This window comes from Agelaius phoeniceus, chromosome 7, assembly GCF_051311805.1.
Source record: "Agelaius phoeniceus isolate bAgePho1 chromosome 7, bAgePho1.hap1, whole genome shotgun sequence".
Lineage (NCBI taxonomy): Eukaryota > Metazoa > Chordata > Aves > Passeriformes > Icteridae > Agelaius > Agelaius phoeniceus.
The window spans coordinates 37832866-37858846 of NC_135271.1; the positions used below are offsets into that span (position 1 = coordinate 37832866).

General features: G+C 39.3%; 1 protein-coding gene across 1 annotated transcript in view; it reads right to left on the reverse strand.

The window, feature by feature from the left end:
* Positions 1-25981, reverse strand: part of CNTNAP5 (contactin associated protein family member 5) — a 412329-nt gene that overhangs the window by 292116 nt on the left and 94232 nt on the right. The window lies entirely within an intron of this gene.

The window sequence follows — 25981 nt, forward strand, 5'->3', positions numbered from 1 at the left end:
TTTTGGAAATGTTTACTCTTTGACCTTTTCTATTTTCAAAACATGCTTCAAAGTTCTTCCTTATAATATTGCTAGCATAAAGCCATTAAAAATTGTGATGCTCACAAGAAAGAAGATAAATAGCTGTGGTATCTCAGTAGCAAAAGGCAAAAAAAAAGCCCAAACAACTCACTCTTGTTTTATGGTTGCTACTGGGTTCCTTAACAAAATGAGACATAATAAGAGACTATGAAACAAGTAGCCCTTAAACAACTGTCAACACTACAAATCTGGCTTTTCTTCTTGCTTTCACTTTAAAAATTATTGTATATGTGAAAATTAACCCTACTTGCCCTTCAAACCACTGTTCATTATGACATTACCCATCAGTACCACACTACCACAGAAATGGTTGATTCAATAGATATTCCACAAGCAGCACTGACCCCAAATAATAAAAAATAATGGGAGGAAACAACAACTAAGATAAATTTTCTGATTAAATATTGATGTAGAAATTATTATTTGTTTCCTGACTTTCCTACATTTAGTACTTGTGAGTAGTGTCCCTCAGTCATGAAACATTAATGATCTATTTTTATAGCTTGCTTTTGTTCTTAATCTAAGTTATTTTATGAAACTATTTTTTTTAATGGTGCTGTGGATTCAGATTCTTTTTGCCTATTGAGCTACACCATTATTGTCACCTCAAGTGTAGCAAATTTTTTTAAAACTATTTTCAGAATTAAGGAGAGTTCTCTACAGATTGAGAGAAATTTGAGTTTGCCAATGTTCACGGGCCACAGAACACCCTCCAGACACATTTCATTAGGTATTGTGCTTCTGACAGAGAGGCAAATCCTGTCAGGCTCAAAGCAGGTGAAGTCCTGACTCAGTGCAGTGACAAATGCACGTGCTATCAGTCACAAGAGACCATAAGCAGCAGGGCCATCAGGGCAGGCACAGCCAGTCCCACTGTGCTCCATTCAGCTCAGCACCCACTGCCCAAGCAGGCCTTGGGACAGATACTTGAGGAAGAGTAGACAGTGTATCCTACAGAAAAGACCAAAGTTTTCTCACTGTTTCTTTCCTGATTTCATCTAATCTGCATCCCAGAACCTTCCTGAGTCAGAGATAATATCTTAGTGTTTGACAGTCTTTGTGTAGTTTTTTTGTTCCTGTATTTGTCAAAAGTATTTTGTGGGATGCACATCCTCCTGCAGCATGAGCTGTGCACACCAATCCTGTGAAATTCTATCTGCTCTTTGTTTGGAGCACATCACTTGAGCATTTAATTAGATTTGTCCAAATTTTGTGTTTTATAAAGCAGTGAACAATCATTTGTCACTGACTTTCTGTGACCTTCTCATGATCCTGCAACCAGTGCTTGTTTTTTTGAGGCCTGAGTCCTAGTTATTTTTGTCACTCCTCAAAAGTAAGCTATACCTTACATTTGATCAGCTTTGGAGCACTTTGGACATTTCAGTTTTTCCTCAGAAAAAAGAAAAGCATGGAACTAGTGGCTATGATTTTGCACATTTCTCCCTCTTTTCTCTATCAGTTCTGTTAGTACTCATCCCAACAAAGTCCATGGGGAAATTGCACTTTAAAGTAGCTCTAGAATAACTACTCATCAATAAAGAAATTTGGATTTCTAAGGTCTTGAAAAACTTCTGTGATCTCTGTTAAGTTTCATCTTGCTTATATGCAGAAAAAAAAAATGCAGCAGTTCAGAGCAGATCTTCTGCTGGTGCAAATTTAATGGCTCCCACAGCTGGTGTATATTGATGTAGCTCTATTGATTCACAGACTCCTACACTGATTTATATCAAGCAAGGACCTGGGTCTCTGTGTCCCAGCAGAACCCAGTGATAAACTTTGTTTTAAAACAAGTTAGGAGGGAGTAATTCTGTTGAAGCACATCCTTGTGCCAGGTACACCTTTCCAATGAGCAGTCTGTGGCTGCCGCTGGCCTCGGCAGGGCTCCCTCTGTGCCAGCAGCAGCAGCAGCAGCAGCAGAAGCAGCAGGAGCTGCAGGAGCAGGAGCAGCAGAGCTGCAGGAGCGGCTGCAGCAGCAACAGGAGCAGCTGCAGCAGAGCTGCAGGAGCTGCAGCAGCGGCAGCAACAGGAGCAGCAGGAGCAGCAGCAGCAGCAGAAGCAGCAGGAGCTGCAGGAGCAGCAGCAGCAGCAGAAGCAGCAGGAGCTGCAGGAGCAGCAGCAGCAGCAGCAGCAGAGCTGCAGCGTGGCCACACGGTGGCCGCCGCATTTCTGAGCGCGGCTCCTCGGGAGCGCTCCAGCACAGGATCACAGAATCACAGAATAATGATGTTGGAAGAGACCTCTAAGATCATCGGGTCCAACCTATGCCCTGACACCTCAACTAGACTATAGCACCAAGTGCCATGTCCAGTCTTTTCTTAAGCACATCCAGAGATGGTGATTCTGTCACCTCCCTGGGAAGAGCATCCCAGTACTTCCATTTATCCCGCTCAGATGGGAAGGCAGTCACCGGCGACAGTGCCATTGTGCTGAAAGCTCTTGCTGTGTCCCAGCTGCCTGTGCTATGTCGTGAACACAAAAACCTGCAGGAATGGGCAGACGCCGATATGCTTTAACAGAGGGAAGCAGCCTGGAGGTTGGAGTTGTGGGAAGGGAATGCAGTTCCTAACACCCCGCAGCTGACAGACCACACCCTTGATTTGGCAGTGCAGATTATTCGTTGGTCTGAAGACACCGTCCAACCTCTGCCTGTCAGGCACAGCAAAACAGTTCCATACAGTCTGTGGCACCAAGAATGGGATGCTGACAGGGCATGGCTGGTGTGTCCCTGCCTGTCAAAAGGGATGGAGTTAAGGCATAACCTATCTGCATTTTGGGCTTGAGCCTGAAAGCATGATGTGGCCAAGGCAGTGCTGATCTGGTAATTTGGTCAGCAATCAATTCACCACCGTGGCAAGGTGGTCATTGGGAAATCAGATTGATAAAGCTTAGCTTTCTGGTGTGTACCACACATGCTATAAATTCTTTAGTCTTTAAGGATTTTTTCAATAAAATAATTCCTCCATTTTACAATTAGAAACTGCAAACCGCTCATTAGTCTCTCAATGATTAATGTCTGAAGTTTGTTCTTTATTTGTCTATTTTATCAATTTACATTTTATTAAGAATATCAGAGGTTCATGTATCTGTTGATTTATTGATGTGTCCACTGACTTATGCAACAGACAAATAGAGACAAGAACAAGAATTTGAAAATATAAGTCTCCTAGAAAGGATTTAACTGGATATGTCTTTTTCAACTCCTACACCCATCCTTCACAACTAAACAGAGAACATCACTGTGTCTCTGTTTATCTGCATATGGGTGAAAGTGCCCCATTCAGCTCATGGTGGATTAATCTAAAGAAATCCCACTTTGACTTCAGTAGGAATAGGATCAGTATAGAAGAAAAAGAACAGGCTTGCAGGAACTGCCTCTATTCATGTGACAAATTAGATGAACTTTTGACACCTAGTCTAGTTCTTCAGGCCTTACAAACTTTTATTTGACCCCAATTTAAGAATATATACTTAACTACATGAGAACTTTAGGAATTTCACACAACCGGACTACTTATGAGCTTATATTTGTGCATGTTCTCAGGTATTCTGCTAAAACTCTGTTCAATCTTTGAGATATCATTTTTCCCTTTTATTTCCTACAGCATACTGAAAAGACAAAAAAAAAAAAGAACCCAAACAAAACAAATCAGGAATCCAAGCAACTGAAACTGAAATGTTCACTTGAAAGCAGCTTCATTGATCATTACTATTCTTTTATAATTACAACAGAAATCATGAGATCATCAATGAAATAGGTTGTCTTCATTGCTTATGCCAGTCTCAATCAGATCATAAAGTCTGCTTTTGGAGAGATCCTTTGATATAAATGGTTTCATTGATTGAAAAACAGTGGTACCAAAATACATATGAGACTTACTGAGATCTCAGACAAGCATTGAACAAGAAATCATGTAGCAGGAACATCCTTCTGAGCTGCTACAAAGCTTCATCTTCAGCAGTACCTGCCCAGCAGTCTAATTGGCATCCTTTTCACAGAGCAATTCTATATATAGGCCTAAGACCAGGAAAATCACAATTTCTTATATTTTAGGAAAATCTTCAATTGTATCAAACAGCTCTGAAAATCAAATGTTTGCAGGAAGTAATTTTTGTATGTCAGCAGGCTGGTATTATAGCACTATACAGATTCCTAATTTAACTGTAGATAATTGGAGTATAATTTAAAAATGCACATACATCATAATGCCAATATTTTAAAAGAAGTAGCATAGCAAATATTAAGGTGGCATACACCTGCTATTTTCTCTCTGATATTCGGAATTAAGAAGGAAGAAAGCAATTTGCAAATGTAAGTTTGAATTGGATCAAGAGACCATTGAATATTTAAGTATTGTCTGCCAGAAATGCTTTCTGAACAGTCCAGCTGTCATGAAAAAACAACTGGAACATCAAATACAAGCAGCATGTGAAATGGTGTCACTGTTATTCTGATATTCCCGTGGCAAGATCCCAGGTGCACAGAGAATGTATGGTATGGAGCATTTCATGCACTTGTGATCATTATGTGGTATTACCACAGTCTTCATGCACTTTAGACTTAAGGCAGGATTTTGTGAGCATGGTATAAGAATATGGAACCAAAAAGTGTTCATTCCAATTTCATGAGAGAAGAGAACAAAAAAAAAAAAAAAAAAAAAAAAAAAGAGAAAACAGGTGGACAGCAAAACAGGATCTAATAATATTTGACAGAAGGATAAGTCACGGTCTCACAATTTATCTATTGCAGATATTTTTTGTATCAGACATGCAAAAAAATATTTCTACAGATGAACTGACAGGGGACAATGAAGCACCTTTGTGTGTTCCTTGGGAACATCTCCCAGAGAGCAGGACAGAATGACAAAAAAACTCTAAGTGCTTGCTTGAATATCTATCAAGTAAAGAGGGGATCGGGACACATTTGGAACAATGAGTTGAGCTCTTTGCAGTTCATAAAAATATGATATGCAGAGAAAACTGGAAAGAACTTCACAAGAGGGACAACTCCTTCACACTTAAATATTTGAATGAAACCATTTAAACCGTTAATATGAAAATGACTGCAGTCCTGAATCCTCTTTAGGATTCAGGCCCTGCTCAGCACATCAGTCAAATAAATGCTCATTCTGCAAATCATTATGAAATATTTCCTACTGTCCCTGCACTGGACACTGAGGTTCCATGACCTTTCCTTAATCTGCTCCAAAAAGACTCATTAAACCATTAAGGAAAGTGGATTGAATTTACCCCACTCATTTCATCTGAAGAGGATTAGGGAATGCTAATCCATTCCCTGCAGATTAGAGGTTATTAAGCTTTCCAACATCACTATAAAATCTGGAAAATCATGTTTATTTATGACCACATTAAAATTTAAAAAAAAGCTTAGGCTGGACACATCCTATAATCAAAGAAGTGATTTAGACTTTTACCCAGCCCTAGAGTTTGTGACGTGTCTTATAACAGGATGTATCAAGGCACTGGAGTACTCAGCATAGCTTGTATGGCACATGCTCCACAAGAAAAAATTTCAAATGGTCCCTCCAAAAGGAGGGACAATATCACACAGGAGGCCAGAAAGCTCAACTCTGCCTCCTTGGACTGCAGATCCTGGAAGTTCTTGTACCAGTCAGTGCTGGGAGCAATGTGGGCAGCAAATCCTGCAGTAGGCAGAATTCCACAGAATTTCACTAAGCATTGAAAAATCTCCCTTATCTGAAACAGATTTACATAAGACTATAAATTTACCTGCCCCCCCATCCCCCCAGACTTGCTGTTTCTAGCTCTCACAAGCATCTGCAAAGACATTGTTAAACTCACACTTGTTTTCCAGCTTCTCATAAGAATATCTGTCATCACCATTTCACTGGGAAACAAAATATTTTTCTGTGACTGTTAATGCAGTCACACAAAAAACCCTCTTTATAGAAGGGTTTGGATTGGAAGGAGACTTTAAATGTCATCTAGTCCCACTTCCAACACTCTTCCCATGAACTGAAGTAAAGCAAAGCAGCCAATAAGCTGCAGCAACTTTCCTCTTCCCAGTCTCAACATGTCAGTAAAGAGCATCTCCTAATGCTCACCTGAGTCCTGGGACAAGCTAAAGTTCATCTTTGAGCCTGTGGCTCATTCTTTGCCAGCTTTAGAAAGATGAAAATAGAGCTTTATTCCCAAGGTGAGGAGACCTCTGCATCACCCTACAGATCAAAGGAAAAAGACCATGACAATTGCACATCTTCTGGATCTGACAGGCTAATAGGAATGAAGAATGGCCTTTGACACCCAATTCTATTATTTGTCAGCTCTAGAGCCTAGAATCCTATTATTTGTCTATCAGAAGCCAAGTTTGGCCTGTCTTTGCATCATTCAAAGATTCAAACCTCTTGGAGGGTTCATGTACTGAAGGAGCCCTACAATGGTGGGACTGCAACCCAGATGAGCTGAGGCAGAATGGATGGCAAAGCAGAGGTCCCCTCTGGCTGCCCCTCCTTCTGGCCCTGTCTCTGTGGCTTACAGACATCCCCCTCTGCCTTATCAGTGTTCATTTCTTCCCACCACTCTCCCAGTCTGGGCAGAAAAAGGGTTGCTTATAATTTTTGGCGTTGTCACATAGTGGATCTATCCTGTCAACAAAGATGGTACCTGGATGTGTCCTGGCAGGTTTGGGCCACCAGATAATCACCTTTACTCTATTTCTATTGCAAAGAACACAAAAAAAATTCAATGTATTCTTTTGCATATTATTTAAGAAATTTTGGAATTTGAAAAAAAGCAGCTTTGCATGAAAAGTCCCCAGTTTCAGCTGTGACATGGTTGGTATTGTCAGACCTGCATATATTATCATTGGTGATAAACTGTTTAACAGCACATGATGCAGAAACAAAATTAGTAAATTACTTTTTGAACTTGGTAGAAAAATCCAAGGATCATCCTTTGCAGAGGTCGGATAATCTATCAGGGGGAAAAAGATCATCAGATTGCCATGTCCCTCCTTATAAGGAGCACCTGATTATTTGAGTTGGGTTTGAATTGTCTCCTCTGTACAAGTGAGGTGTTATTCTAAGATTTCTTTTAGAGATTGTACTCTGCATTTAAAATCTCCTTTGTGTGTAATCATCAGCTATCTCCTTTGTTCTTGTCAAACAGATGAAGGAAGGAACTCCTGCCAATTTTTTTGTTTCTCATTTGGTGTATTGTTATAAATTGTACACACAGACCTTCATAAAAGATTTTATTCACCATTTTTTATTAAGGATCCTTATGCAAGTGTATGTGTCTGTATTTATAATCATCCATATTTGCATAAAATGGAAGAGGCCAGAGACTCAGAATAAAACCAAAAAAGAATGCAAACCTTAGCCGTGAGAATTCAGAACTATAAAACGGTCAGGCTCATTAAAAAATTTGGACTAATTCACGAGAGGTTTTGTCTTTGAATCTTCCTTCCTACATGCATTTGTTTAAACAAGTACAGCACATCAGTTAATAAACCAGAATTCTCCAACAATATTTCTTTTTTTTTCCAAGCAGTTTTCCAAACAGTCTGATATAATGAGATGTTCTACATTAGAACTGAATGTGATTCTTTGTAACTATTATTCTGAGCATAGTTACATATGCATAGTGCACTTTAGAACTACAAGGTAGCACTACCAAAGTGCAATGTATTTATTCAGTGTAAATATTCATGGTGCTTCCCATGTCAATAGAAAATAACAAATTATTTTGTGCTTTTGGTTACGGTGATACTGATCTCTGATTATTCCACTGACTCAACAGTAGTTTCTAGACTTTAATAAGTGTAACTAATACAGGGAAAAAAATAAAGCACTGAAGTACAAGGCTTTTCTGTCTCTGTGTTCGTTCTGCTTTGAATTCTGACGTAGAGATAAATGACAGGCATTTTGCAGTCAGACTTGAAACTGAAACTTGCACTGCCTACCTTGGGAGAAACTGCAGGCATACAGAACATTTTTTGAATGTTGTTAGTAATTTTTAAGCACCTGACAAAGGCTGTTACTAAGAAAGCACTGTTCACTGATCTGAGCTCTAAACATTCAGATAATTACTGCAATAATGGATACTGCCTGAGTTAAAATAGGTAATGTCAATATGACGAAAGATGGAAGAGAAGAAAGGAGGGAAATAAGTGAGATTTTGCTCAAACTATGCAGATTGTCCAAACTTTTCATTTGCATAGCTACAGGTTAGCCACACTATTGTTCTTTTTCAGTATCCCTGCATTTAATCAGAAACTCTGGAGAGATTTCATATTTTAGGTATTGGAGCAGTCATCTGGTATGTGGCAGATGGGAAGTCTGAGTCTCAGTGTGAATGAATATAGTGAGAAAGCAGAGGTATTGCAGTAAAAGCACTCTGCAATACCTGTGACTTGGCATTTTTGAAATCAAATAGCCTGATTATGGCTTTAAGAGTAAACAGTGCAGATCTAAAGATTTCTCCTGGTACCCAGGTGATTTTGGGACACTGGAAGAGCAGAGTCTGGGCCCACACAATGTATATCTGTTCTGGGGGTCTTTGCAGCACTGTAAGATGAAGTTCCATCTTGCTGGTCTCTTTTTTTAAAATTAGGTTAACTGAGAAAAAGATTATAATTTTTTTGTTCCTTTAAAGTTTTGAATGTTAATATGATGCCTCATCTACATCTCTCAGAAAAGAAAATCATCAAATGAGATTTCAGTGCCTTCCTTTTAGATGGGCATCTTAATCTTCACCAGCACATTAATGGTGCTGGCTCTCACTTCTTTGTTATCAAAACTTGTAAATATTGTACTTTCCTGCTTCTGAACAAAAATGAAAAACTGAAACTTAAAGAAATAGTCTAAAAATTATGAGATTTGTATTAATGAGCAACACCACTAGATTCTAATGTAAATGATGTTACCTGTGCAGTTTATTTAAAATTGAGTTCTCAGTTTTTCATGGATTATGATTATTTTTCATTTCTGAAGATCAGAGATATTTTATCCTACCATAAACTAGGATTGATATACTGAAAAGGCAGACCAAGGGTATAAATTTCACAGATGTTTTATAAGTGCTTTATGGACTAACACAAAAATAAAGGTTCAACAATTCACCTGCTTGTACCCCATTATAAGCTGACCTACTGCAGTAAAGTCACAGATCTCTCTGCAGAGTGCAGACTGAGGGGGAATTTAAGGCTATTTGTGTCAGACACGTGTTTCTTTCATCTTCAAAGCTGATGTTAAATATTAACAATATCAACAATATCACAGAATCACAGATGCATTTAAGTTAGAACAGGCATTTAAGATCATCAAGTCCAACCATTAACCCAGCACTGCCAAGCCCAACACTAAACCATGTGCCACACCTACACATCTACACTCCAGGGATGGCGACTCAACCACTTCCCTGGGCAGCTTGTTCCAACACTTGAAAACATCTTTGGGAAAGAAATTTTTTCTAATATGCAATCTAAGCCTCCTCTGGCACAACTTGAGGCAATTTCCTCTTGTTCTATTGCTGGTTACTTTACTCAGGTAGTTGTAGAGATTGATAAGGTCTCTTCTGAGCCTCCTTTCCTCCAGGCAAAACAGCTCCAGTTCCCTCAGCTGCTCCTGATCAGACTTGTGCTCCAGATCCTTCCCCAGCTCCATTGCCCTTCTCTGGACATGCTTCAACACCTCAGTGTCTTTCTCCAGTGAGAGGCCCAACACTAAACACAGGATTAAAGTGCAGCCTCACCAGTGCTGAGTACAGGGGGACAATCACTGCCCAGGTCCTGCTGGCCCCATTACTGCTGATCCAGGCCAGGTGCCACTGGCCTCCTTGGCCACTTGGGCCCATACTGGCTCATGTTCAGCTGCTGTCAATCAGCACACCCAGGTCCCTTTCCTCTGGGCACCTTTCCAGCAACTCCACCCCAGCCTGTATCATTGCATGGAGCTGTACTGACCAAGGATAGGACCCAGAACTTCACCACGTTGAACCTCACACTGTTGACCTCGGCCCATTGATCCAGACTATCCAGATGCATCTGCAGAGCCTTCCTACCCTCCAAGAGATTGACAGTCATGGACCAGATCAACCAGCTTGGTGTTGTCTGCAAACTTACTGAGATTACTGGATCCCCTACTCCAGATCACTGATAGAGACATGAAACAGCAGTGCCCCCCACACTGAGTTCTCAGGAACACCACTGGTGACCAGCTGCCAATTGGGTTTGACTCCCTTCACCACCTCTCTGGGCCTGGCCATCCAGACAGTTTTAACCCAGCAAAGAGAGCACCTGTCCAAACCATGAGCAGCCAGCGTCTCCAGGAGAATGCTGTGGGAAATGGTGTCAAAGGCTTTGCAAAAGTCCAGGCAGACATCCAAAGCATTCCCCTCACCCACTCTGTGGGTCACTTTGTCACAAGAGATCAGATCAGTCAAGCAGGACCTGCCTTGCACAAATCCACATTGTCTGGTTCTGATCCCCTGGTTGTCCCGTACCTGACACATGATGGCCCTCAAGACAATCTGCTCCATGACCTCCTCCAGCACCAAAGTCAGGCCTGGAGTGCCCTGTGTCCTCCCTCTGGCCTTTCCCAAGTCACATTTTCTGACTTTGAATCAGCTGTAACTTCCCCATTTATCCAGGACTGCTGGTAAATGATGGAAAGTGGCTCAGTGAGCACTTCTGTCAGCTCACTGTGTACCCCTGGGTCAATCCCACCCAGCCCCCTGGATTTGTGTGTCTCAGTGGTGTTGTAGGTCACTGAATATTTCCATTTGAATTCTGGGCACATCACTCTGCTCCCTGTTCCTCTTCCAGTTCAGATCTAAAGGGGAGGTATATGAATTATGTATTTCCTTCTCAAAGTCTTTTTCTTCTGTGATTGCTTTAATGGTCATAATGCACATGGGCCTTAGTAGTTTTCACAGCTGTGTCCTGTAATTGTTAGGAAGACATATAAAGGTTTCTATGCTTTGTCACTGCCTGCTGCCTCTCAACTGGTGAAGCACCTTTGGCATGCAAATATATGAGCTGGTCTGTGTCCTTTTAGGAATCTTTACCAATGGGGCACCTGTGCATGCTAATATTGATGGTGGTTTCAGTGACATGGATCCAGAGATCTCAGCTTTTCCAGTCCCTTGATATCCTCATTTCTTAAAATGTCATCAGAAGCTTAGTAAAATGCAAGATGGGTCTAGTTGGTAGGACCAGTCCCCTACATATTTGTTTGCACCTCCTTGGAAAATTAATGATCCCAAGGACAATAAACTGCAGTTTAATTTCACCTTGGTTTAGGCAATTTGAGCTGCCCAAAGGGAATATATCTGGTCATAATTACAGATTCCAACATGGTGTGGGTAAACAGAACTGCCAGGGCTGGAGTGGCTTGTAATAAATAAAGGGAGAACCCCCACATTTGCTGGCTGTTCTGCTCACCACCATATTTCTCCTTCTTCATGGCAGTATGTTTATACTGGCCAATTCTGTAAGCAGCAATTTTGTCTTGCCCTCAATATCTCGAGGCAGTGAGCCCCAGAGCGTGCTCTGTGGAGCAGTAATTTATCCAATGCATTTTACATCTGGGCAGAATAATTTCTTTGTTCTGGGAAAGTAAATAAGAATGTCAGATTTACCTTCCTCGGGTCACATCTCTTTATATTGTGATTTTTTTCCAGCTCTGGTCCTCTTTAAACTAAACAATATTAAGCTATTTCAATCTTTTTCTATCATTAGCCATAATGGACTTTCAGAGCCAAGAGAGGTGAGACTAAGTATGAGAAGAGATCATTGGGTTTTTTACAGAAAGCTGATCATATAACTTTTGTTTTACACTGCTCTCAGCTGTATACTTATTTCCTGATTTAGCAGAGATGTTGGAATAGAAATTATGATGGAAACATCAATAGTGAGAGGGTACCATAACTAAACCAGTTTGTAGAAGAGATTGGAAAGGAAGAAGTGAAATCACTTCCCAAACAGCACAGCAAAGACTGTCGAGTGTGATCAGCATGAAGAACAGCATGACAATGGTAAAATAAGGGTATAGGGGGCTGAACTGAACCACCCACAGGTTGCAGCACTGGATGAAATATTTAATGATATTGTTGGAGAGTGTTGTATTTCTTGAACAAATTAAACCATATGTTTTCAATAGCTGAAATGATCAATTAAGATATTAGAGACATGAATACCAGGCACAAAGATGTGCATAAGGAAGAGAAATATAAACATGAAGATTCCCTATGTTGTTCTATGATAACTTGTCAGGTTTCTTCTAAATGTCTTAAGATTTTTGGGGGTTTTTGGGGTTTTTTTGGGTTTTTTTTAATTTGGTTTGGTTTGGTTTTTTGAGTCTGGATTATTTATTTTTTCAGTCTCCTATGAAGAACACTGGGGAATTCTGGAATTCTCTGTGCTTTGATAAGCTGTATATTTTATAATCACTAGAGAAGAAGATGATGTTCTGAAAAATCAGCTATATAATCTCTATATTATTGTATTTCTGCATCAAAGCTGTCACAACTGTTTCCCCATAGGAGCCCCTGAAGAAACTCCACAACAAATAAGACCAAAGAAAAAAATCTACGTAGTTTTTTTCTTTGTTTTAGTGAACTAGTTCAAACAAAAAGGCTTTGGGAACTAGCTACAAATTTTGCTGAGAATGAACAAAGCAGATGAAAACTCAGTTTCTGCTCCCTTATGCTGAATTTTGTCAGTGAAGTGGAATTAAAAACTGTAGCAAAAGGCAAAAAGCAGTTTCCAGCTCCCTCCAGACAGCAGAACAAGTAGCATTTTGGCTGGTCAGGTCACAGAAGCAGTGAATGATTTGAAGTTTCAAGCTTAATAGAGTTAATAGGGCATTTGGAAGAAAAAGAAACCACAGTGAGCCTCCTACCTTACTTTGAAGTTACAGTTTTTGAGAGAGGGCTTTTTAGTACCACTTTTGCAACTCTTCTGGAAGAGCTGTGCACAAAGGGATGCTTATTACTATCATTTAATCTAGATCCCATTAAAATCAAGGGAACACTCAGACATTTAACAGTATATTTTCAATTGTTACATCATCATAAGAAATGGAGTTAGAAGTAACATACACCAAAGCAGTGCCAGTCACATTGGAATCAAAACTAGAGAAAATTGCACGGATTTGAAGGACAGTTTAAAAACCTGTGAGGAGAGTTCTCTCAAAAATCACATCTTTCTGTAATTTCAGGGAAATTACATTATCATCTGAAGCAGACTATGAAACAGAATTTCTGTATTCTCTACCTTATTCCTCTGCTATACAGACTCAGCAACTTGGTCTGTTTTCTTCTCCAGTCATCTCTCTGTGCAGCTAAGTTCTTTCTTAAGGGGTTTATATATGCAGTGTTGAGCATACAGAGTCTGATTGCAGTAATTGTTGCTACTATATAAATTTTTAAATCAGTGCTCATCAAGGGACAGTGATGTTTTGTGATGTAATTGTCTCATTACCCTTAGGAAAAAAAAGGTGCACTGAAATATATCAACTGCCTCCTCCCTCCTCACTATAATGCCAGGAAAAACAGGAGAACAACATGGATTTGTTACCATAAATTAATTTTTTTCTGGGATAGGTTCCAGGTATTTCTTTTGCTGTTTAGAAATCATGCCAGACTATTTCCCTAAATAAAGGCATGGAGTAATTTTATTTAACATGTCACAGCTACTCTAGGTTTGCATCTTCATGAAGAGCAGTTCAATCTCCCATTCAGATAAGTGGAATAGTAAGAGAATATATTAAAAAAAAAAAAAAAAGAAGGAAGGCTCTAAAGAAACTTTTAGTTTAAGCTCTTGATAACATCACTGGTGCCTGTTTGTTTCTATGGAGCCCATCAACATTTTGGAAAGCTGGAAAGGAAGTGAATACCAGGAGTTCCATTCTCTTTACCCATCCCAACCAAACCAATGTCTTGGGTATATGAATAAACCAAAAAAGTGGGTCAGTATCAGATGAGAGGATTGCATACAGCTTATTCTGAACCCCCTCTGGCAGGGAGCTTTGTGCAATCTGTGTGGCCTGATCTGGAACTACTTGTGGAATGCACAACTATCACCTGTCCCTTCAAAACTCTTCTGTGCTCTGAAAACCAAGAGCAATTGATCCTGCTTCACAAAGATCTCTTTACTTAACCCTTTCTAAAGCATACAGATCTATTATTTCTTTAACTTATGTATGCGAGCCAGAAAACTCTCCTTTGAAGTAGATTGTCCTGACTCACTTTGAATTTCAAGTTTGAAATTGAGTTGCCTCAGCATGAAATTTGTATAAAAGAAGACATGGTTAATTCCAGTGAGCTAAGGCAGTATGGGGACAAAAAAGTTCCATGGACTCAGAAGCTCTCTTTGCATAGACTTTCACATATCCATTAGTTTCTGTGGACAAATGTGAACTAGGGCTTGGAATCTACTACTCTGAATAATCTGGGAAAATACCTTACAAGGAAAGGGCTCATTATTTTTGCAAGCAAGCAAGCAAAGAGAAAAGCGCCAAACAAACATTGTCTGTTCTCAAGGAAACAGGAAAGGTCTGTGGCATTTTCCTCTTCACTTACCTAGGGAAATTCTGCAGCTGCTTCATCTGGTTTTTTTAGGGACTCGTGGGAGAGGTCATGAATCCATGAAGAACTCTAATGATGATAATAATAACTTTCTCAAGAGCAGACAAAGTAAGACAAGGAAGAAAATGGTAATGAAGTGCCAGAAGACCTGGCAGTGGAGCCCCACATTACCACAGTTCTATCACTATCTGCTAACAGAGCATTTAGTGATGGAGGGGAATGCCCAATGGGCCAGATTGGGAGGGAGCACAGTGGTCATCTGGTCCAACCTCCCTGCTCAGGCAGGATTATCCCAGAGCACGTGGCACAGGATTGCATCCAGGCAGTTCTTGAACATCTTCAGTCAGGGAAACTCCACACCTTTCTGGGCAACCTGTTCCAGTGCTTGGTCAGTGCAAAATGAAAAAGTTGTGTTGGTAGCTCTGGGTGCCACAGATCCCGTAAGACAACCTTGAGCAAGTTCTTCGAGCTTTATTGTTTCTTTGTTGACTTTTAGTTTCTCATTCCACATAGCATATGAGACTCTGATGAGTTTTTCTGTGTTCCCACATATTCCATGAGTGATGTCCTGGATATTTGCTCTTCTCCCAGTAGTTATCACTTAAAGAAATCCTCCCTTACAGAGCAGTGAATGACTAGGGTTTTTTCTGGCTAAATAAACTTCCAGAAAATATGATGAAGTTTGCTGATTTGCAGCATTACTTAGATCTCCTTAGAACACCCCCTCCACAGTTTTGCAATGACCCTGACAGCCTCTCAGCTGCTACAGGATTCTAAAAACCTGGGGGTAGCCATTCACTTTTTGTGACAGGGATAATTTTAATAAAAACTTAATATCCCATCAGCTTCACATTTTCTATCTAAATCAATGCCCAGGTCAATCTAGCTTTCTAGTACTCCTCTATAGTCAGTGGAGAGAAGAAGGAGAAATTCAGGTTTTGCTGTACCTACTTTATAATCAGCACATGCACTGGTGTCTGGTTAGGAACAATCACTCCCTGAGTGATTAATCTGTGCTCTTCATTGGCTCAGGGCAAGCTGAGACAAGATGCTAAAGCTTTTTACAGGGCTGAACTTAGCACACATCTATCCCTCTGAAGGTCTATGAGGACTCTGTCCTGTTTCTTTGTTTACTCTTCCCTTTTTCTTCAGGAGTATGAAAAAATAATGATGTGGTTCCATTCAAAGCACTTATTACAACTTTTAGATTTTGAATGGGATGAAACAAGGTTTCCTTCCTCCAAAAGACAATAAAAAATTAAGATATCACATTTGAGCAATCTAAGTGTCTGACCTGCATAATTTAAAATTCATTCTTCCTGTGAATAGAGGCAGACTGGCCTGTTCTCTTCACCACAATAACAGCATTTTGATTTATTCTTAGACTTTTCCACAATTATGTGAAAGAACAAAACACTTTCCTAGAGCTGTAGAAATCAAATTCTCAACTATTTTTCCCATGTTCCTTAAAATGTATCCAACTCAAAAACCAACTTGCAAACCAACTTGGCGCTGCAGCTCCTTTGGAAGCGCGCTGGTTCCGAGGCTGGTTCAGAGCTCTGGCAGAAAGCACTGGTGCACTGTGGCAGCAGCCCAGGTGTGCAGGGATTGGGGAGTGTAGGAGGGGACAGACAGGCTTCAGCCAGTCCATGGGATAAAAGAAATCTGATTTACTGCAATGAGCCTTGGTCAGGCTCTTAGTTTATCTACTTTTCTGCTGCCTATTCACCGCAGAACATCATCATTTAATGGGGCTCAGTGCTGCCCTTTATTGAGCTTAGAGAATAACAGATAATGGGAAATTAATGGTGAAGAGGGCTGGAGGGATATTAGGGCCTATACTACCAATGAATCACTGATTTTTTTGCCCACTGCCACTAGGATGGACAAAACATTGATGAAGTTCTTTATTAGAGGTTGATGATGATAATCAAGGGATACTTTAGGACTTCCTCCAGTTTAAATGATGCTCTGGAGCCCAGGAAGCAATTTTACATTTCTCTCTTACTGTTGGTCAAACTTTCAGACAAATAATCTCTTTTTAAAACTGAAGAACAGGCTATTTTCTTTTTGTCTGAGAAGTGAATGATATTGAATCCACTGAAATTCTTTCTTTTCATTTCAATACAAGTATTGTCTGCTTGCTTTCCCTCCTTAGATACTTAAATTCTGTTAGGAAGCATAAAAATTTTGGCAAAGGTATGGTTTTTTGTTGGAGTTTTTAAAATGCAGGTTTTGGTGAGGGAAAAGAAATTTTAAAAAAGGAATTTTTACATGTGATGGAAATCCAATTTTGTTATGTTTCAAAATATAAGAACTAGCTTTAAGTGAAAATTATTTTTTATTAGAATAATACATAGAAAATACTATCATTCATTCATCACTCACTTTTTTATTTATTTATTTGTTTGTTTATTTTAAAAATTTTAATAAGGTTTATTATAGAACTCCCTGAAAGAAATAATGCAATCTTTCATCATTGATGAAATCCCATCTTTAAACATACCGGTCCTTTCTGGCTTAATTACACTGTTTTTTGGAATTTTACTTTAATGTAAAGCTGCCTGATGTGTGCCTTTCTATTCAATATGGTTGTTAGAAAGGCTTATCTGCAAAGCAGTGGCTTCATAACGTACCTGTAGCACAAGAGGCTTCTTTTTTGGGGTTTTGTTTGTTTGTTTGGGATTTTTTTTCCATTTTCAAAGGGAGTCCACTTTGTTTTCCTCATCCCAAAAGGCAGTGCAAGGTTCTGAGTGTATGTAAAACTCTCCTGGCACCTAATGTATGCACAAAAGCCTGCCTTCAATTTAGCTGGATGCTTGCCTCATTTCAAGCTACTGCAAACTATTCACTCCAAAGTAAAGCTTTCTTATAGCAAGCTCATGACCTTGCTTTCTTTCCCAGCTGTCCAACCATAGTTAGTACTTGGTGTTACATGATACTTTGATCCCACAGGATAACACCTTGTCACTGGGTCCAGTTTCAACTGGCCTTTATATGAACCAGCAAATGATGCAGCAAATACAGATGTTTGAAAGCATAACCTGGCTTTCCAAACTACTGTTTCATGCCAAAGCTATTATTGCTCAGAATCTGACTGGATACCAAGTCATCCATTCAATCTGCCTCATCTTCATGTCAAAACGGCTGCAATTGCAGGGATTGCACAGAAATAAAAGTTTGTCCAACAAAATACACCCCTTGAATTTGGTATAGGCAAGTTTGTTTCCTTTATAATCTGGCTAGGAAAGAGAGTGTGCAGTGCTCCTTGCCAAGGACAGGCTCTATTGGCCTTGGCACACTGCTGTGCTAATTTCCTTTCTGTCTTCTACATCAAGAATTAGCTAAGGCACTTCTGTGCTGTGCTTCCTAAATCTCAATCACCTTCATATTCAAGAGGTGTTTCTCTTGAATAAGAGAAAAATATTCCATCCTTTCTCACAAACTGGTGTTTTACACATACTGCAGGATGCATTTGGGTGGAGAAATTCCCACTTCTATTCTCCAGCATCAGATGAGCAATCCCCACTGCACCAGGCAGGGGGCTGAGTAAAGTTCTTGGCTTCTCAGCAGAAGGACCAGATCCCCACTTGAATGGGAACACTCAGTCTCTGAAGTGAATGTATAAACTGAAAATCAGTTTTCAGAAGCTTGGGAACTTGTTCCTGTGTCACCACATATTTTGGCTGAAAACTCTTAGCAAAAAGAAAGTCAGTGCTGAGAAGAAATCGTTTTCCTGCTGTGCGTGGCAACATTATTAATCTGTGTGATTAGTTCTGTGGCTATTAAAGAAACTGCAAGTCACTCTCTATTTAGTTAATATCACTAATAAATACACATCTATCACTCAAAATAACATGTACTCAGCAGTGTTGTTCTTACTATATTAAATATTTACTATTTATTATGATTGTTACTTTTGTTGTTTATTGGCTTGTAGCAGCCAAAAATATGCCAGGCAGCCCAGGGAGCAACTAGAAAAACATTTTTAAACCAGCCTGCCTTAAAGTGAGGCAATTAAATACAGTGCTAGCTATTTTGGCCTTGATCAATAGAGGTCCTTGTCATTGTGTGTCCCAATCCCACAGGGTGGGTGTTAAGCACATGCTGGAGTTATTGGCTGAGGAAGGAAGAAGCTAAGAGGAGTTTTGCTGGACTATGCCAGTGTCTCATGGCTAGAAGCACCCTCCCTCTCACTGAACAAAGCTCTTTTCTCTTAGCACTGAAAATGGGAGTAAAATTTAATGGAGATTCATAGAGCCTTTTTCTATAGAAACATTTCCAGCAGATGTATCTTGATGTAAATAGTGTTTACACTTATTTACTTCTATTCTCAGCCTGAGTAGTTAGAAATGTTAAAACTTCCTCTGCCTGAGCTGTACCATTGGTCTGCAATCCATTTACAGAAGACCCCACCAAACCATTAATGCATTTTTTAGACTTCACAGCCTTTGTGTCTCTTTGGACCTGCAATTCTGAAAGCAGAAATACTGTGAATAAGAAGGAAGCAGTGAACCAGCTTACAATAGTAATAACTTAGAAGAATGCTTCTGATGTAACACACTAATTTCTGTTCAAAATACATGCATTGGTTTTTAGGTAGCTTTTATGCAACTGCTATTACATTGTGGATGAGTATAACTATAGCAAATACTGCTTCTTATCATGTCATCATCTCCCTTTTCTTATGATTCTGGAGGAGCTGAATGAAGCTATGATAATAATTGCAGTGATGATAAATTTCCATGCCTCAAAAACCAGCAGAGTTTTGACAGGAGGACGTTTCCCTTCATGATGTAAAATTGTTTAACTTTTCAGGTTCTTTGCCTTGCCTGTAAGTTCTTACTCAGCTGGCATTAAGGGTAGATTTTAGAGAAACAAAACACACTAGATAGAACTAAATGAACATTCATTCAAGCATTTACTCTGAGTAAGGAGCTTGAAAATTGTTAATGAAATGCAGAAAGAAATTTCAAGTGCAGAAAAAATGTCTTCTAGTCATTGTTTTTTGTTGTTTTCTGCCTGGTGTGACTGTTTTTTCTGCCATATTTGTATTGCATTTTTTTTTATACCTTGCAAAATGAAGTCAAATTGTGTTCTCAAAGCATTTCTTTCTCGGGGTTTGATAATTGACTATATTTCCATGGACTTCCCTGAATTGTCTTTAATTGAGACCATTTGTTATGAGACAATATCAGAGCTCAAGACCAACGGCTGCATTTTCTCTTCTCAATGTTGCTCCCAGCAAACAATCAAATTGGAGGCTCCTCAGAAACATAGAGCCTTTTTTAACTAGCAGTATAACTCACTAGAAAATACAGAAGGTTATAACATCTTAAAATAATTTATGGTACTGTCAGGCCTGAAGAAGAAAAGACTTCTCTTGGGAAGCAGTTTCAGCCGGAACTTCAAAAATTGTATGTTTGATAAATAGCACCACAACTAACAATGTTCAAAGTGCAAGGATCAAGGGAACTTTAAATTAGGAATTTAGACTCTCAGGTCCACATAAAACTATTACGGAGGAAGATGCTATGACCAAGCAAAAGACAAACATTTAATGTGTCAATGAAATCAACAAGAGAAACATATCTACTGATCTTTTGGGATCTGGGTTTTGACTTGTCTGTACACCAGGATGTCACTTACAAAAGTGGAAATTTTTTATCCTAAAATAGTTTTTTTTGGATATATAAAATTTTTGAGAATCTAAAACATTTTTCTATCTCATATTTAGTCTATGTCACAAAAAAAGAGTAAATATAAATATAAATATAGCAAACAAAAGTGAAATATTACTGTTTTATGATTTTGCAGTTCTCATAATTTTTATCTTTCTGAGATGTATTTTAGCTGATATGTAAAAGAATTTAGTTGCTTCATCTGGAAATGGTTTCAAAAAAATGCTCATATTTGAAAATTTAGATTTGCTTTAAAATTAATTTCATCAAGAGGTCCACAGAAACTCATGAACCATACTGCTTCTTACTAACTGGCATTTTCCAATGAAAAACACTTTATTGGAAGATTCCTGACAAGTTCTACCCCTTGTTATAGGCTGTGACTTTTGGAATAAAATGCATTACTCAGGACATGAAGTCTTTTGCTTTAAAACCATAATATGCTTACCCATAGTTTATCTACAGATGGATGAATAGATGGGCTTTAAAATTCGTTCCTCATGACCATACCAAGTACCTAAAGTGTTAAGTTTTGTTAAGGCTCATTTCAGCTCCTTTGGAGGTAACCACTCAGTATCCTGAATTTAGAGGACATCTGCATTAGGCTACTGTTATCTTTGCTAGGACCATATGCTTTGACAGAGATAAGAAAGAGAGGATTTGCTATTTGTGAATACTCATTATAACTGTAATGAATGAGATAACACCAATTAACAAAGACATTAGAAGTTCTGCTCTTTGGATAACAAGGTACCCTACTCCATGAATACCTTTAAGTACTCAGGATTAAACAGGTGAGTTGTCTACTGATTCTAGTTTCTTAGAGTTTAAACACCTGTTTTAGTGTTTTATTAACACATGGACCCTGCAACAATTCCATTTTTCATCAAAAATTTCTTCTAAAAATAATCAGAAAAAGGAAAAATATGTTTTGACAGATTGAACACAATCTGCACATATCTTGATGTATCCAAACAGTTGCACAAAATATTTTCTCTATGTCCACACCTGTCTACTTTTGCATCACCAGTCAATGTTATGCTCTCCTTTGAAAGATTTTTCACTCCACATTGTTTAGAACAAACTTTCCAATTTCCCATTTAAATTACTATTTGAGTCACTGCACTGATTTAATGTTATTTCTAATAAGAATCACTGTGTTTTCACAGAGAAGAAAGACTGCAAACAGCATCTCTGAGCAAGATCCCTGAGTAGCAGAGAAGGGAATAATAGCTTCTTTCATGGATAAAGAGGTTTCAGTCCACAGCAACAGGTTTCAGGGAGGACCCCAAACCACCTGGGCAACAACAATATCTTCATACTGGAATGGCCTATATAACACACAAAATTATGAAATAGGAAAAAAAAAAAGAAACCACCCTCCTGCTATTCCAAAGCTTTCAGTTTCAACTAGTAGCCTGTATAAACACCCAGATACTCACACAAACACACTCCCCTCCATACACCTACACCTCTTACTTCTGCAGTGTGTCCTACAAAGGTCCAGACAGTTGTTCTGCATGTGATTTGTGTAATAACCAGTCTAATTGGGACTGCTGTTCTGATTGCAAAATAAAAACCTTGGAATTTGTCTTTCAGCCTCACTCTCGAAAGTGGATCCAGCAACACATCTGCCTGCCTGTTGGTCTCCTCATATTTCTACTGAACTGATCACTAAGGACAGTTTTCCCAGATGTGCAAATTACAGTGATGGGAAGTCTCTGTGGTCAAAAGGGTGTGAGCAGCTCTTGGGAGAGAGGTGCTTTGATATGCTCTGTAAAGGTGTATTTTAGCAGCAACAAATAAGTTCCACATGACCTGACTTTTTAAAGCCTCTTCTTTATCATCACAACTTCCAAGAGTCTGGGACAACAACTTGTCCCACACAGGGTTCTTTTTTCATTAAGTTGTTACCTCCCCAGTGCCTCTGTTTGAATGTCTTGCTCTCTCAACAGTTGAAAGCCATCACAGATGTCTAAAACATTTGCCAGGTCCCACACTGTGACACATGCAATCTCAAAAGGCAGCCTGGCTTCTGTGCTATTGCTGCTTGCTTATGGCACAATGGATCTTATTTATACCCAAAGTTTTACTCTCTTTAAGTTCCTTTCTCATGTCAGAAGTTTTTGAAGTTAAATGCACAGGGCAAGCTGTGATACAAAATGCAATGTCAGGGAGCTGCTTCACCCAAACTAGAAGAGCTGCCACGTTTTAATGCATTACCCTCCTGTGCTCCCCCTGAGACCAGGGCAGGCTTCACCTGAGAGTGGCATTCAGATTCAGGAGTTTTGCTGGTGTGATCCTCTGCCAGCCTGATAATCACCTCTCCAAGCAGGCAGGCAGGCAGGCATCATTGTGAGACGAGCACATTTCATGATCATAAAGTGCCATCTTCAGAGTAGTTGCAGACCCCACGCTGTGATTGCAGCCTGCCTGCCCCCCTCATCCCCCTTTAATTAAGAAGCCCTCGTGTGCTCATGCTGGGACTGTTGCAAATGTTGAACCTTGGCATTTCCAGATCCATTTCTCTTCTTTAAAGCCTTATTGCTTCTACACAATCTGCAGAGACTGTTGCATTTCAAATGCATCTTTAATGCATTCATTTGTACATAACTTTGCCCCAGAAAAATTCACAGCAGGAATACCAAGCTGCCATCAGCTTGATGTACACACAAGGATCAGACTTAGTCTGTCTGACTCCAGGTAAGTAGCCATAGCCTCCAGAAAGTTTCATCAAAGAGATGGCAAAAAAAGAGAAGATTTTCAGCATATTTATTGTACCCACTTCCCATCTGCAACATTCAGTGTAGGTCCATCAGGCCAGGTATGGGGGAGGCTGTGGCACGTTGCACTTTGTGGTACAATATTTCTACAATATTGCAGTCATTGAATCAGGGATGAGGATGAGACACACATATAAAATGAGATGGAAGAGGAGAAATAGAGACAATCTCAAAAGCAGGCTCAGCCTTATGAGAATCTTCTCCCTCTTCCTCCCCCCTCCCACAGTAGGAAGGTTACCCCACCTCCTCTTTTGAAGTGGTTAAATTCACTTCTCCTGATAAGAGAACTGAGTGCTTGGAAGATTTGGAATCCAAAGAGAGTCAAAGTCAATCTCAAATAATCTTAATGTAAATTTTCTACTCTTGTGGTAAGATTACCTCATTTTTCAGAGATTCAAGACATGTCTGCAGGTTTTTCAAACTGGAATAGCTTGACTTTCTAAGGCTGGTCTATTCAGCTGCCCATGGCCTTAGAAATCAAGAAAACAAATCACATTTTTATAAAGATCAAAATAAGGTATGACTGTACATATTCTTTATCAGATTTTCCCACAGTAGGCATTTTTTCCTTTAGTTATTCTCCAATGAACAGTTGAATGTGTAATGGGAAATTATTTATATATCCCTTTTTGTCTCTTGACACCATTTTATAGAGGGCTAAATCTGATGTAAAAAAGTGGGGAATTGGTTTGGGAGTTTGTATGTTTGTTTTCTGTTTTGTTTTTAAACAGTCAAATATCAGCTGTAGAGGCTGCTACAAAACAAGATACAACCTTAACAATTTATACAGCCTTTGAGAAAAGAAGAGATTAGAGTGGTGTGTCCTCAACCTGGAAATTACTATTGTTCAGAAAGAATAATAATAATGAAAAAAAGATTAAGTGTCCATATCTAAGCTGGAATTGCTACTGTAAATGAGGCTGTAGACAGAGGAATTGACCCTCTTAGACAGAACAGCTGAATCCTTCTATGAATTATGGGACATCCCTACAAGTTAACATCTTTCTACAGCCTGTGATGTTTCATAGTAGCTAGAGAAATTATGTGCTGTGATGTGGACCTTGCCACATATTAGTCCAGAGTGTTAAATCTGTCTGAAGTGTCCCAGACAAACTGTAGTCCCAAGGAAGTAATTCTGAAATGCCAGGACTCCAAATCTTTGCTTTCTTTTATCTCAGGGAATCAGAGAGGAAGTCTCTGCTCCACATTCAGCCTATCACCCTTTCCTGGCAGTATGATTTCTGAGACGTATCTTCATCTGCTTTGCTTTGACTTCTAATGATGGAATAATCACTGTTGCCAGATTTTCTTCAGGAAGTTTGAGTTGCTGGGAAATCAGCTGCCTCCAAGAAGCTCTTTTTAATAATCCCAGGCTAAGCCTGCTGGACTCAATGCCTGTAATTCTGGCCCAGAAACAGGTATGCAGCAAAATGACATTTTTGCAGAATTATCCTAAATCACAGTCCTTGCTTGCTTTGGACAAGCCTGCAAGGCAGGGGTGAGCAAACACTTGCTTTTCAATCCATTATGGAATGGCACTCTGTGAAGTATTCCCTGGAGGCAGGATGATGATTTGGGATGTGGAAGATGCAGGTTCAGCTCCCTGGTTCACTGCAGAGGCAGCAGATAGGGAGAATATGTGCCTGCATTTCACCTGCTGTGGCTCCCAGCCACGTGTGAGCAGAGGCACCTTCCTTGCTCAGCCCAGCAGACAGAAGCTGTTAGCTTTAACATGGATCAGTAACCACACACTGCTCACAGCCTGCCTGGCAAGCTTAGGTGCACCTTCAGTGGTTTGTGAGTGTCATGACCTAAACTGAAAAGCAAAATATATTCCCACTGAGCTTGCTTAGATGGTGATGTCTGCATTATTAAGTACTGCACAAGTCTCTTCACTCTTTGATTTCTTATTGTGTCTTCAGACCTGCCTGTAAAGCACTGAACAAAATTTTAACAGTAGATAAATCATGAGAGAGAATAATGGTTTCTGATTGTTTACACTATATGATATTTTGTTCTAACCTGCCCTTTCTGACAACTCTCCACAGATTCCAGCCATGGACTTGGATGCTGTTTTCAAATTTATGTACTTTTGACTGCAGCCTTGATGTCTCCCACACAGCTAAACAATTATTTGACTATTGGTTCTTTGATGTTAATACCTACCTTTTATTGCTTCATCAATACTGAGCACAGGGTGAAATAGAGCCAGCTACAACTTTTTAAGGCATAGAGATTGTGGTCATGAAGATGACAGAATACAATTCAATTTGTCTATAGTTTATGGGGTTTGTGCTATTCCTCACACCAGTGACATATTTTTGGCCCCAAAAAGTGAAATACTAAATTCGCTTAATGCACCAAAGGAGAGATGATGCAAGTCCTCCTATTGAATAAACATCAAGTAGCCTCAAAATACTTAAAAAATAATGAAATTAGATGTTTAGTTTTTCTATTTTGTGAAGGAAAAATATTGAGCCTTTCCAAAAGCACATTCATTTTCATTTTTCTCTTTAGCAGATTGATTCCCTTTTTTGTATATAAAATTTTGTAGTATTTCTGTCCAGATTCTCAGCTGATAAATTTGCCACTGCAAATAAACAAGATGTTGAAATGCTACAAGGAATGCAATTTGGTCTCATGTCAGTAAATGTGCATGTGTTTCCTGATCTGGAGATTTAGTTGTCAACTTTTAAAAACAAATAAATGAACCCTGAAGAATAACTTTATTCCTTTAGGACTATCTTGGATTGTAGACAGCTAAAACCTATTTGTGTGCTTTTGTTGCCTGTGTTGCTTAAATGAATATTAATTAATGAAGCACAAGAGATCATAATTACACAGTAATGCATGAAGCCAAAGATCAGG